The 12646-nt window shown below is 46.3% G+C and overlaps 1 long non-coding RNA gene across 1 annotated transcript; it reads left to right on the top strand.

Annotated features, from left to right (window-relative positions):
- The first annotated feature begins 427 nt into the window (after window positions 1-427).
- Window positions 428-9332, top strand: LOC117801027. The gene is made up of 3 exons (XR_004623349.1): window positions 428-520; window positions 1082-1228; window positions 9207-9332. It is a non-coding gene; the product is annotated as an uncharacterized LOC117801027 (long non-coding RNA).
- The last annotated feature ends 3314 nt before the right edge of the window (window positions 9333-12646 follow it).

The raw sequence follows: 12646 nt of genomic DNA on the forward strand, positions 1-12646 counted from the left end.
CTTCAGTGGTGGCACTGTGCCCTGCTGTGCCCGCAGGTGGCCGGCGTCGCACTTCCTCCTGCGTCCCCGCAGCAGTGGCCGGCCAGGGTTCGGGGACCCCCATGCGGACCTGGTCTGGCACGGCGCAAGGCTGGGCGCACAGGCTGCTTTAAGCGGCTACCACCTGCCGATGAGCGCAGATACAGTGTGCATTGCCCTGTCATTATTTTGCTGTCAAAATGTTCCATTTCCTTTTCTCCTCCCTCGATTATAGTTCTGTGAGTGCAGGCTGCATAGTTAATCACTGGCTCGTCAGGAGGCTGTCAAAAATCCCAGCCTAGGTACTTCTTCAGGCATCTCACCAAGCTCCTTCAGGGCTGTCTTTGTCTTCTTTGTCAGGCTGAGCGGGTTTATTTGCATTTTCAGACTGCTGCCTGTTGGACACCCAGGGCCTCTAAGGTGGGGTAAGAAGAAGCGAAGGGAAGCCAGAAGCTGGAAAAGAGGCGGGTTTTACCCTCTGGCAAGGCCCACGGAAATGAAGGTACTTTCCCCTGGGGGTGAGGACAACCTCAGCATGGCCAGGGTTTATCTCATCTTTCCGTGGAGGGGACAGGTGCTTGATGGACACTTGTGGAGGGAATGCAGGCTGGCGGGTAGGCAATGAGCCATGTCCAACCAGGAAATGCTCCTGAACCCTCCTGTGTGCCTAGCCAGGTGCCTGGATTGTGAAGACTCTAAAGCCTTTGGGGGTTTACATTTCTTACCAGCATGCCCATCCTGTCCCTTCAATCCCACATAGAACACTCTGGAAGCCTCGGCTACATTGTGCCTCGAGGAGCTCAGCAGACTGCCCAGTCTTTGTGGACAGGGATCAGGGAAACACCAGGAAAAAGGCCAGATTTCAGCAGAAACACGGAGGGACAGGAAAACAGATCGGCAGAAAGAGAAGAAATCGGCCCTGCTGGGGGCTGGAGATAGAAGCAGGCTAGGGAAGGAGAGAGGGAATTCTAGAAATAGGAACCAGCGTCAGGAGGAGCGGAGGAGGCCTCCTGGTCTCTCCCTCCTGCACCCTGCTCTAACCCTGCGAATTCACCTTCACCAGGAGCCCCGGGAAGAGAGAGAACTCCAGCAGATTGTACTTCTTATGGCTGCCAAGGGGAAGGGAGAAGCTTTCAGAAATCAGAATTAAACCAAAACATGATTTTCCTGCTAGCCACCCCCTGCCACCAGGATTCACGAGAAAGGACAGGTAAGCTGGGGGCTCGACGCCGTGCAAACAGGCCCTCCCCGTCCTGCACGGCACCCCTACGTGGGAAAGGGGACTGGCTGTCCTCTCTAGGACGTTCTGCGTCTTCTGGACGTTCCTCGGATGTTGATCGTCCTTCGCTCTGTCGCTAAGAACAGTAACGTACGCGGCTCGCGGTGTTTTACGCATATGTGTTGAGTCAATCGGCCCCACCACGTAGTACAAAGACGGAATCACAGAAAGCTTCCACCGCAGAGCGCTTTGCTGGAAATGTACTCTATTGTAGATCTTAGGCCTCACGGCATTAGGGACAGAACGTGCTTTCCCTTCCGTTGTGTCGGCAGCGATCAGAATTAAATGTCCTCTCCATCCTTCCTTTATGTCCCAAACCCTAAGTATTAAATGAGATTAATATATATTAATGTCATATAGGGTAGATACCTAATGTGTATTTAATGTGGGTCATGAATAAAAAATGTCTGGTCCACCCCGGAGAGACCTGCGATTTAATTGGATCCCTCCAGTGGGGAGCAGTCCTTTCCTCCTGCCCGGAGGGGTGCAGGGGCTTCCCGAGGCCTCTGTGGGCCGCTGGGCCCAGGCATGTTTCTGGGGCCTTGTAGGGCTGGGGAGCGCCCCCCAGAGCAGCAGGCAGGGTCTCCAGGGTCACAATTGAAGTGAAGAGTTCCAGCTGCTGTGGACCCTCGTCCTAAGCAGGAAGAGCAAAGCGGGCCCAGGGAGATTCAGCAAAGAGCTGAGGGGCTCGGAGGCCCCACGGCTGTGAGGGGTGCTGTGTCTTTAGCAAAGGGAGTGCGTTTATTTCCCCTGGCGGACAAAGACACAGAGAAGGCTGGAATTCTCACTGGTTTGCCCAAATGAGCCTTTGGGCCTAGGCAGCACGGGACCCCTCTCTGTCGTGGCCGCAGCTGCTAACCGGCTTCGGATTTCTCTCCAGGACTCCAGCCTAAAGAGGGCTGAGGCTCTCCAGCAGCTCTGCTTCCAGTTCTTAGGGCCGTGGTGCTGTGGGGGGGGAGCTGTCAAGGAGGAAGACCCCTTCCTGGGGGCCCTCTTTTCCGCCAGGCAAAGGCCAGTTTCAGGAGCTGGGCTGGAGATGCCCCGGAGCGAGGGGCAGAGCCCTCCTACTTTCCTGCCTGAGTCTCTCCTGAGGATCCTTTGTTCTCCATGTTCTCCGATCTTCCCAAACCAGCCTACACACACAGACTTGGTGGGGTGAATGTGTGACCTCAGTGCCTGCACACAAGGTCGTAACCCCCGGGGCGGGGCGGGGGGGTCCCAGGCCTGTGCCTGGAGAGTTCCATTGTGTTGCAGATTTGTATCAGACTTGCGTTGGTGATGAACAGAGCCCTGCATCCCAGACCTCCAGGGCTCAGAGCACTGCTTCCCAAGGGGCAGGGCTACCCTGCGCATTCTGGGGAGCCTCTGAAGAAGTGAATTCCAGCAAGATCCAGGTAGTGTGTGTTCCCCAACCGAACCCACCAGCGTGGGAGAACTCACCGCCGGGTTAGAGAAAAAAACAGTTCTAATGTACTTTCAAGATTAAAACAAATGGGGCCTAAATGAATCACCCTCTTATCCATTTTACAGCAGAATCTGACAACAAGGTTATTTACTCTGGATTTTGTACCAGGGTTCAAAGACGATTCTTTTGCTTCTCCCTCCATGATCTTCTCCAGCCTGTCATGGCTGTTACTGAGAATAACCCCATTCCTGATAAGACTGACTCATTAATTACAGCAACCAGGATGGCCTTACCGGTCCCTCAGCCCAAGGAAGCATTAAACAGCTTCTTCCTGGCTCTGGCCCCTGACCTCCCTTTTCTTAGAGCATTTTCCTTAGAAGATGTAAGTGTAAATTCTTTCTCTGCCCCTTGGAGATGTAAATCCTTTAAAAGCCTCCTGCCAGTTGAACAACCCAGAACTCTCTTTCTCAGGGATGTGGGCACAATCCCTTTGAAATGTAACCATCTGGGGAGATGGTGCCCAGGCTCTGCCTCTGTGGGGGTGGGAGCCTGACTTTGGGGGACACCTTGCTCCCAGTCATAAAGCTACCTCCCACTGGGAAGAGCCAGAAAGCTTGCTTTTCCTTTGGGGAAGGTCAGTTAGCAAATACAGGTGTTCAGTGCTCCCTTCCCCCATCCTGACCCCTAAAAACTCCCGCAGCCTTTGTTTCAGCAGAGGCGAGTTCAGACTGTTCTCTTCTCTCCCTGCTAATGCCATAGCCTGGAGTAAAGTCTTCTTTTTCGGTTTAATTTGGTTTGGGGCAATTTTTTGCTTTGACAATGGTGGGGACAAAAAAAAAATCTAGAGGGCAATGAAGGTCTAAAGATAAAGGAAAAGGGTGTCAGGAAGCAGAAGAGAGTCAAGGAAAAGAAGTTTGGATGACAATAACCACAGCTCTCCCTGGGGTCCCATGGATTTGAATGTCTTTAAGGTTTTTCTAGACCTTAGTACTCCATATTTTCCCAGACAACCAAGGAGGCCCTAGGATTTCATGGCTTTTGAACACAATGCCCTGTGTGGGTGGTTTTTTTTTTTTTTTTTTTTAGGGTAGCTTTTTATAAACTGCAATGTTGTAGCGGTTCCTGGGTTGTTTCAAATATTTTAACAAATGCCACATTTTCACATTCTATCGTATCTGTGCCTTGCAGCTGCCTAAGCCAAAGGTATACGTTTTCAGGCTAAGAAACTGCATCAGAAATAAAATTGTAGTTAAGAGTGAAAATAAGATAACTAAACACTGATGGAAACCCGCCAGGGCTAGAGAGAGGAGACTGGGAGACAACCACTCACCATGGCCGTGTTCGTGCTGTGCTTGAAGGCTGAATGGAATGCATGTCACTGGTGGCCCATCAGAGTGCATATACGTTCTTTGAGGCCCATCTGCCATGGCCTGGGCCTCCCTAAGCCTCATCAGGAGTCCAGAAGGCTTCCATACGTTGGATACTGAAAGACCCATGGCCTTAACACTCCCATTCCACTGGCTTGGCTGGGTCAAGGCTCCTAGACCATGGCTTCCAACTCAACCTGTCCTTGGGCCATTGCTTTTCCCCCACATCGTAGTTCACCTTCCTAACTGATGCTTATTCACTGTGAGTTGTCTCTCATTCTGGCAACTCAACAAGCTCAAAACCTGGGAGTTCACCACCTCTGTGAGTTAGAAAGTCCTGCAGATTTCAGCTCCATAATTCTTGACTCCATCCCACTCTCTCCTCCACCACCACGTGGTACTTCAGGTCCTCACCATCTACTGCCCAGACCAGTGTAATAACTTCCCACTAGGGCACCCATCTGTACTCCTTATCAATTCTTTCCCCACTGCCCAGCTGCAAGAACAGTATTTCTCTAACACGAGAGCGACCTTGTCAATCCCCGACTAAAACCCTTCAGTGGCGCCCCAGTGAGTGGAGAGAAACATCCAAGCTCCTTAACCAGGCACATGTGACCCTGTATGACTTGGTCTCTCTCTCATCCCTCTAGCTCTTCCTCAGGCCATTTTGAACTATATTGACCTGGGTGTCACTTCCTGGAGCAGGACTTCCTGTTCACTCTCACTTTTCATCTGTCTCTGCCTCGTGTATTACTAGCCCACACTCTGAATTGCTCATGTTCCCAATAATTTTATGTCCCCTGTGGGGACACTGACCCTTGGATTGGGTACAAATAAATGTTCCATGACAACTGGGTGAGTCACTTCTTCTTCCCCATCCCCGGGACCGGGTTCCTAAGGCTTAGGTATCCTTTAGCAGCACTACAAAGGACGAAGATCCTGGGGGGCATCTCTCTACCTCCCTCAGCTCCTCCCTCCATCTCATTTCCCGTTAAGACCACGTAAGCTTGCTTACTGTTTTACCCTGCCTGATCGGTTGTGCTTTGCTCACTTCCCTGTTCCTGAGAGGACTCCGTCAACATCTCACATGGATAGGGGTGCCTGGGTGGCTCAGTCGGATAGGCATCTGACTCCCGGTTTTGGCTCAGGGTGTGATCTCAGGGCCATGAGACTGAGCTCCACATCGGGCTCCACACTCAGCACAGAGTCTGCTTGAGATCCTGTCTCTCTCTCACTCTGCCCCTCCTGCTCGTGCTCTCTCTCTTTCTCTCTCAAATAAATAAATAAATCTTTAAAAAAATACATCACATGCAGAAGAACCCTCGTCTTCAGCCCTGCTTCTAGGGAAATTACAGGACAACGGAAGTTGGCCTCTATCCTAAAGAATGAATCGGTCGGTAATATATGGATACAAATGAATAGGTTACTAGTGGGATAGAACAAGACGACTATGAAAGCATGCACTGTGGGACGCAGCATCTGAGGTGGGCAGGGATGGGTTCCGGAGGTGGGAATTTCAATAGAATTATTATTGGTTTCTGTCATTCCCTTCTCTTAGAAGCTCATTTGCCCTTTAAGCTTGCTTCCACGTTAGATTCTAGGATACAAAGACTCAATACGAAAACACTTTAAAAATGTATGAACTCTCACAATTATCAAATGGTAAATCTTTGATTATTCGTAGACTAATTGGAAATAGCAGCAAGAATATTTTCATCTCATGCGGTGGCACCAGTGTATTTTCTGTGATCTGCTCTTCCTTTGAACAAGGCATTTGGCAGAAACTGATTAAAATTCAAGAGGTCGGCCCGGGAGGCCTACATTTCAAATTATAGTGATGCTTGCCTTAGACTCGTTTGCTTTTTTCCCCATTATTTCTTCAGGATGCATTAGGCATGGCCTCGGTTTAGGTTATGGTTAAATAGATTTCTATTTTCCTTCTTTAATGTAATTAACCTAACTTGAATTTTCTGGTTCTATCAAAGTACTACCTTACCCCTGATGCTAAACCACTAATGGAATGTGAATAATGGACTGCAGTATAATCTCTGAAAACTGATTGGATCTCAAAATCATGGATGTGTATTTTTCCTTCAGTCTCGTCCGAAATGCCTGGTTATATGCCATAGGACAAATGCCATTTCTATTAAAAGAAATAGAAGAAAGAGGAAAAGTACTTCATTTTAATAGTTTTATAAGGAAATCTTCTTCAAAACACAGAATTTAAAAATTAAAACTGAAAGATCCAAGGATTAAAATAGATCTAATTTATCTGGTTTAATCCCCACTCATTCCGAGTTCAAAAAGAAAGTAATCAACATAATACAAATAAATGAAGCGCTATACATTTGCTTATTCTAAAAGCAATACACTCTTATCATGAAGAATTCTTTAAATACACAAAATACGAAGAGAAAATAAAAAGTAAACATCACCTACAATTCTTTTCCTAGAAATAACCATTCAACATGTGGTTTATTTTCTTATAATCTAGGCTTTTGCTGTGTACCATTTCAAAGCATGTGTAATGAAGAATATAGAGAGCTTTACATTAATTTTTCGTAAAAGTTTTTTTTTTTTTTTTTTTAAGATTTTATTTATTTATTTGACAGAGATAGAGACAGCCAGCGAGAGAGGGAACACAAGCAGGGGGAGTGGGAGAGGAAGAAGCAGGCTCACAGCAGAGGAGCCCGATGTGGGGCTCGATCCCACAACGCCGGGATCACGCCCTGAGCCGAAGGCAGACGCTTAACCGCTCTGCCACCCAGGCGCCCCGTAAAAGTTTTTTTTTTAAAGTGTTTCCTTTCATCCCATTGTCAGCTTTAAGAATTTTTTTTCCAGCTAAAAAATCATATATTGGGTGACATCATGGAAAATGGTGAAGGAGAACACTCAAAACCGTGTACGTCTGCTGAGACTCCCGTAAGCCCACAAACACCGGCACGATCCTCCAATTCACAGTGAATCACAGGAAGCCCAGAACAGCCAGAACAACCTGGAAAAAGAACAAAGCTGCAGAACACAAACTTCCTGATTTCAAAACCTACTATAAAACTACAGCAATTTAGGGGCGCCTGGGTGGCACAGTGGTTAAGCGTCTGCCTTCAGCTCAGGGCGTGATCCCGGCATTGTCTGATCGAGCCCCACATCAGGCTCCTCTGCTATGAGCCTGCTTCTTCCTCTCCCACTCCCCCTGCTTGTGTTCCCTCTCTCGCTGGCTGTCTCTATCTCTGTCAAATAAATAAATAAAATTAAGAAAAAAAAAACTACAGCAATTTAAACAGAGTGGCTCTGGCATAAGGACAGAGATATAGACGGGTGGACTATAATAGAGATTCCAGAAATAAACCCATCCATCTATGGCCAAATGATGTGTGACAAAGGGGCCAAGATCATGAAGTGGGGAAAGAATAGTCTTTTCAACAAACGCTGCCGGGATTACTGGACAACCACAGAAAACTAAATAGCCCTACCCAAAGCACAAGCAATGAAAGAAACAGATAACAGGCTTCATCAGAGCTGAAGACCTTTGTGCATCAAATGATATTACCAAGAAAATGAAAAGACAGCCTAATCACATATCTGATAGAGTTTTGTATCCAGAATATATAAAGAACTCTTACAACTCAATGACAAAGAGACAACACAATTAAGGACTTCTTGAGACATTGTTCTGAAGAAGAAATACAAACGACCAGTAAACACATGAAACAATGCTCAACAGCATTAGACATTAGGGAAATCCAAATAAAACCCCAGTGAGTTACTATTTCACACCTATTTGAATTATTATAATAAAAAATACAAAATAAAAAGTGTTGGCAAGAATGTAAAGAAATTGGAACCCTTGGGTGTTGATGTTGGGAATCTAACATAATTCAGCCACCATGGAAAACAGGTTGGCTGTTCCTTATAAAGTTCAATATAGAATTACCATATAACTCAGCAATTCCACTCTAGGTATAGACCCCAAAGAACTGAAAACAAGCTCTCAAACAAATAGAGGTACATGTATGGTCACAGCAGCAAATATCCAAAAGGTAGAAGTGTCTGAAGCGTCCATCAATGGAAAAGGGGTAAACAAGTTGTGGTATATACATGCAATGGAATCTTTTTTTTTTTTTTAAGATTTTATTCATTTATTCGACAGAGATAGAGACAGCCAGCGAGAGAGGGAACAACAAGCAGGGGCAGTGGGAGAGGAAGAAGCAGGCTCATAGCAGAGGAGCCTGATGTGGGGCTCGATCCCATAATGCTGGGATAACGCCCTGAGCCGAAGGCAGACGCTTAACCGCTGTGCCACCCAGGCGCCCCATGCAACGGAATCTTATTAATCCATAAAAAGGAACGAAGCTCTGATACATGCTACCACGTGGATGAAACTCAAATCTTTACTCTAAGCTAAAGAAGCCAGACGCAAGAGATCGCGTATTGTTTGATTCCATTTATATGGAATATCCAGGATAGATAAATCCAGAGAGACACGAATCCATAGTTTACTCACTGCCAAGAGTTGGGGAGACAGGGAAGGGGGAAAGCCTTTTGGGGTTTATAGAGGTGGTGGGTGCACAACATTGTGAATGCACTAAATGTCTCTTAACTGTTTGCTTTAAAATGGTTTTCTTGTTTATGTTATATGAATTTCACTTCAATAAAAAAAGGAAAGCCATGTGTTGCATGTATCAATAGTTTGTTCTTTTTTTATTACCGAGAGGTATTCCATTGTATGGATGGAATCATAGTGATAGATCACAGATCAGTGGTTCACGCTGGGAGAAGGGAGTGCCTCTAAAGAGGTAGAATGGGGGAGCTGTTTTGATGGTTCTGGATACTTGTGGTGCCTCTACATGCCATAAAATGTCATAGCACTAAACACCAAGGAAAAAACACATGAGAGCAGCCCAAAGCTAGTCATTTAGTTAACAGTATCATAACAGTGCTGAGATCCTGGCCTTGATAGTCCTGGCTACGTGGTCACTTGATGTCCCTTGTCCAAACACTCCATGTCCATGTCCTTTGTAAAATGCATGTCTCTCTTCTATAGGTGTCAAGGTTTTGCTCCTGAGCTCTAGGAATTGAGGTCGTGATTCTCCTGGTGGGGTTTGCATAAACTCTACCCAGTCTTTTCCCACCATAGGTATCTCTAACAACACAGAGTCTCCTGGGTTCTATGGCCCAAGTGCCAAGGAGGCTTCTACCATATCCTGGACCTCCTAACAGCTGAAGGATCATCTGGTGTATGGGCCTGACCAGTATTTCCAAGTGGAACATGCTGCCTTCAGGACCCACAGCATGGTGCTGCCATCTTCATGGTAAGAAGAGATGTATTAATTTATTCTTAATTGGAAGGGCAAGTCCCAGTATGTCCAAGATCCCTAAACATTTCGGTGATACAGTCAGCCCCTAAATCTTTACCTCTGAACTCTGGACTGTACATGTATTATCAAGGCCTCCAATGAACTTGCTACTTCTGTCTCAGGTAACATGATGTCTTCAATATATGGGTGCATGTGATGTTCTACAGACCATCCAGATGGTGTGGTTCTCTTTGAGTAGGAGGGTTCATGGCACTGTGAAGACAGGCCATAAATGTATACTGTTGTCTCTTCCAAGCGTCTGAGAATTATTTGCGATTTTCCTTTTTCAATAGAAATGGAACAGAATGCATTTCCCACATCAGAGGTCACATACTCTGCATCTGAGGTCATGTTAATCTGCTCTAGTAAAGACGCCACAGCTGGCATAGAACCTGCAAGGAGAGCTACCACTCAGGTGAGTTGGGCATGGGGTCCAGGTTGGTAAATTAAATGGGAAGTGATGGAGAGTACCATCACTGCATTCTGTTTGTTTCTGAGGGCAGAACTAACCTCTACATTCCCTCTGAGATGCAGTATTATTTTTAATGTACTAAGATGGCAGGGAGGTGAGACACAATTTCAAAGCCCTCCGCTTGGCCATCTCCACTACACTAGTTCTCATTTCACAGGCCAAGAACTAACAAAGGGGTCCTGCCAGCCACAATGTGTATTTATTTCAGTTATACATTCAGCAACCAGGAAATATCCACGAGTATGTCCCTGGACCCGATGATGGCTCCATATACCATTCTGGCCTCAGAATTCCATTCATTGTCTGTCCCCCTACACACATCACCAGGTATTGGTGGGCAGGGTCATGATGACATATATAGCCTTGGGACCCTCTCTCCAACAGTTCTCAAAATATGTAGTATTCTCTTTCCCTCAGGGTGTGTTACCTACATAAATGACCATAATCCCCTCTGGGGAAAGTCTGGGTAAATCATGAGTGTATACAGTTGTTATGGTTTTCGAGATCCTTTTACCTAGGCAGCAGTCTTCCCCATTAGTCAACGGGCTCTCGTCTGAAAAATGAGCAAAATCTAGAAACTGGGCCATGGATCATGTTTTTTATTAGGGTGGCTTCTTTCAGCTTTTTGGTCATTTATTCTTGATTTCTGGGTTGATAAACCCGTGCTGGCTGCTGCTCAATCTTGATCTGACATGTACCGTGTTCCAGTAACTACATCCATAACTCTTTTGGTATCAGAAACGCTGACTGCCACTGCAGTCTTGCTGCTCATTAAATAACTGTCCCACTCTGCCCCTGATGTTTGTGCATTATCACCTGTTTCTCTTATTTAGGGATCCCATCATCCCCCTGAATAATAGTGAGTCTAGTTCTGTAAGAACATCTCCTACCATCAGCTGTATCTGACAGAAGAGGACCCCCACTGAGCTTCTCCATAGTGCTGGTGTCCTTCTCATCACTGCATAGTTCATTGCTTTGGCCTTTATGGCCATATATCCAAGTTAAGATACCCACTTCTCTGAGTCTTAGATCCCTTCCTCCACCATCTGCCATGGAAATTCTGGCATTGGTGCTTAACTCGGTGTGGGTCATTGCTTTACCAGCATGTCTGCACCCACTCTTTGAGGTATTGCCAAGATGCTAAACTTGTGTCATGGTAGTATTTTCCCATATAAATAAGCTTTCATTGTCTAGCCCTATATTCTGGGCCTTGACTCAGCATCCTCAGGGTCCTGACCTATACACACTGTGCTGGCCTGTGCCAGCACCTGCTGACTAATTCCTATTGCTTACTCAGGATATAGTCCTTTCTCTCTTGGCAGAACCGGAACTTTCCCAGCCAGGTTATATTTTGACCTATCCCTTATTGGTCTAGTGACCAGGAGGGAAAATGTGTGTCAAACGTGGGAAGGGAAGGAACGGAGGGGTCAGGGAGAGCCTGTGTCGTTTTATAAGGGAGAATGTTCCACATCATCGTTAAGCAAATACAGAACACTAGACCTAACTGGGAGGATTTGGATCCTTCTACAGACCCACAGGGTCTAGAACTCAAGGTTTTTTCAGTACACACTCCCAGATTTCCCTATCCCAAGCTTCAGGGTGCCACCATTATCAATCATGGCCTTGACCTTGGCAGAACATTCCTCCTAGAGTTGAAAATTAACCTTCTCTGGAGCCCTGTTTATCTTATAAGCAGGTTCTGGACCTGATACACAGATTTGTTTTCTGCCCTTTGGCTCATCAGAAGATGAAAGCCTTTTTATATATTGCTAAAGAAGTCCTCCGGTTTTCACGCTGAGCCTCTAATTGATGATTAATGACCCTCAGCCTCTTCAGTTTTTCTCCCGTTCATGTATCATCTAATTCCATGATCCTTGCAATTGCTCTTTCCCCACTACTTCTCTAATAACTGAGAAGTTGCATGTTGTGCCAGCCAGTACATTTCCTTCCTCTGGCGTCCCGTCCGCTTTCACCACTGATGGAGATTCTAGCAATTGCGTCATTACTGTAGACCAGGGGCTCACTATGCTCCACCTACCATCAGTATAGTGCTTATTGCAGCCCACTGGCCGATGATCCAGATGGTCCAAAATCCCACTTTAGAGTCTGTTTCTTCAGACCACTCCCGGTATTAGATGTTATGGATCAGGTAATCCACAAAACGAACCATGAGACAGAGACTTTTATGAAAGAAATCTATTGGGTTATGCCCTTGAGATCAACACCCATGGGGTAGTGATGGATGACGGAAAGCTAGCATCAGAAGCTGAACTGTGTCCCACTTACAAAAAGGCCTCTGAAGGTTCTGTGGGGAGATGGGATTGCTCCTCAGAGTCACCTTAAAGGAAGGATAGCAAGTCAAGTGTCATTGGATGTGGGCTGTCTCCAGAAAGAGCCATGACCTTAGGTGAGAAGACTGTCTTCATCTGAGAACAATTTCCAGAGAGAGATTCTGTTAAGAGCTGTCTATAGCCAACATTTCCAGAATCTGGATAAATTAATTATTGAGTACTAGCGGGGAGAGGTAGGCCTGAGAATTGTACCACAGAATCCAGCAGCTCAATGGGTTCTATTTAACAAGTGGAAAAAGTAAAGGGGCAGAGATTCTGGGGGGGGCCCTTAATTCCAAATCTGGGGAGCATTCTAGGCCCTAGCTTAAACATTGTAAATATGACATTGGAGCAAGTAGGAGATTAGGCACTGCTTTGGCTCCCTGCAGGCTACAAAATGTTAAAGGAAATCCTTCAG

This window comes from Ailuropoda melanoleuca, chromosome 1, assembly GCF_002007445.2.
Source record: "Ailuropoda melanoleuca isolate Jingjing chromosome 1, ASM200744v2, whole genome shotgun sequence".
NCBI classification, from domain to species: domain Eukaryota; kingdom Metazoa; phylum Chordata; class Mammalia; order Carnivora; family Ursidae; genus Ailuropoda; species Ailuropoda melanoleuca.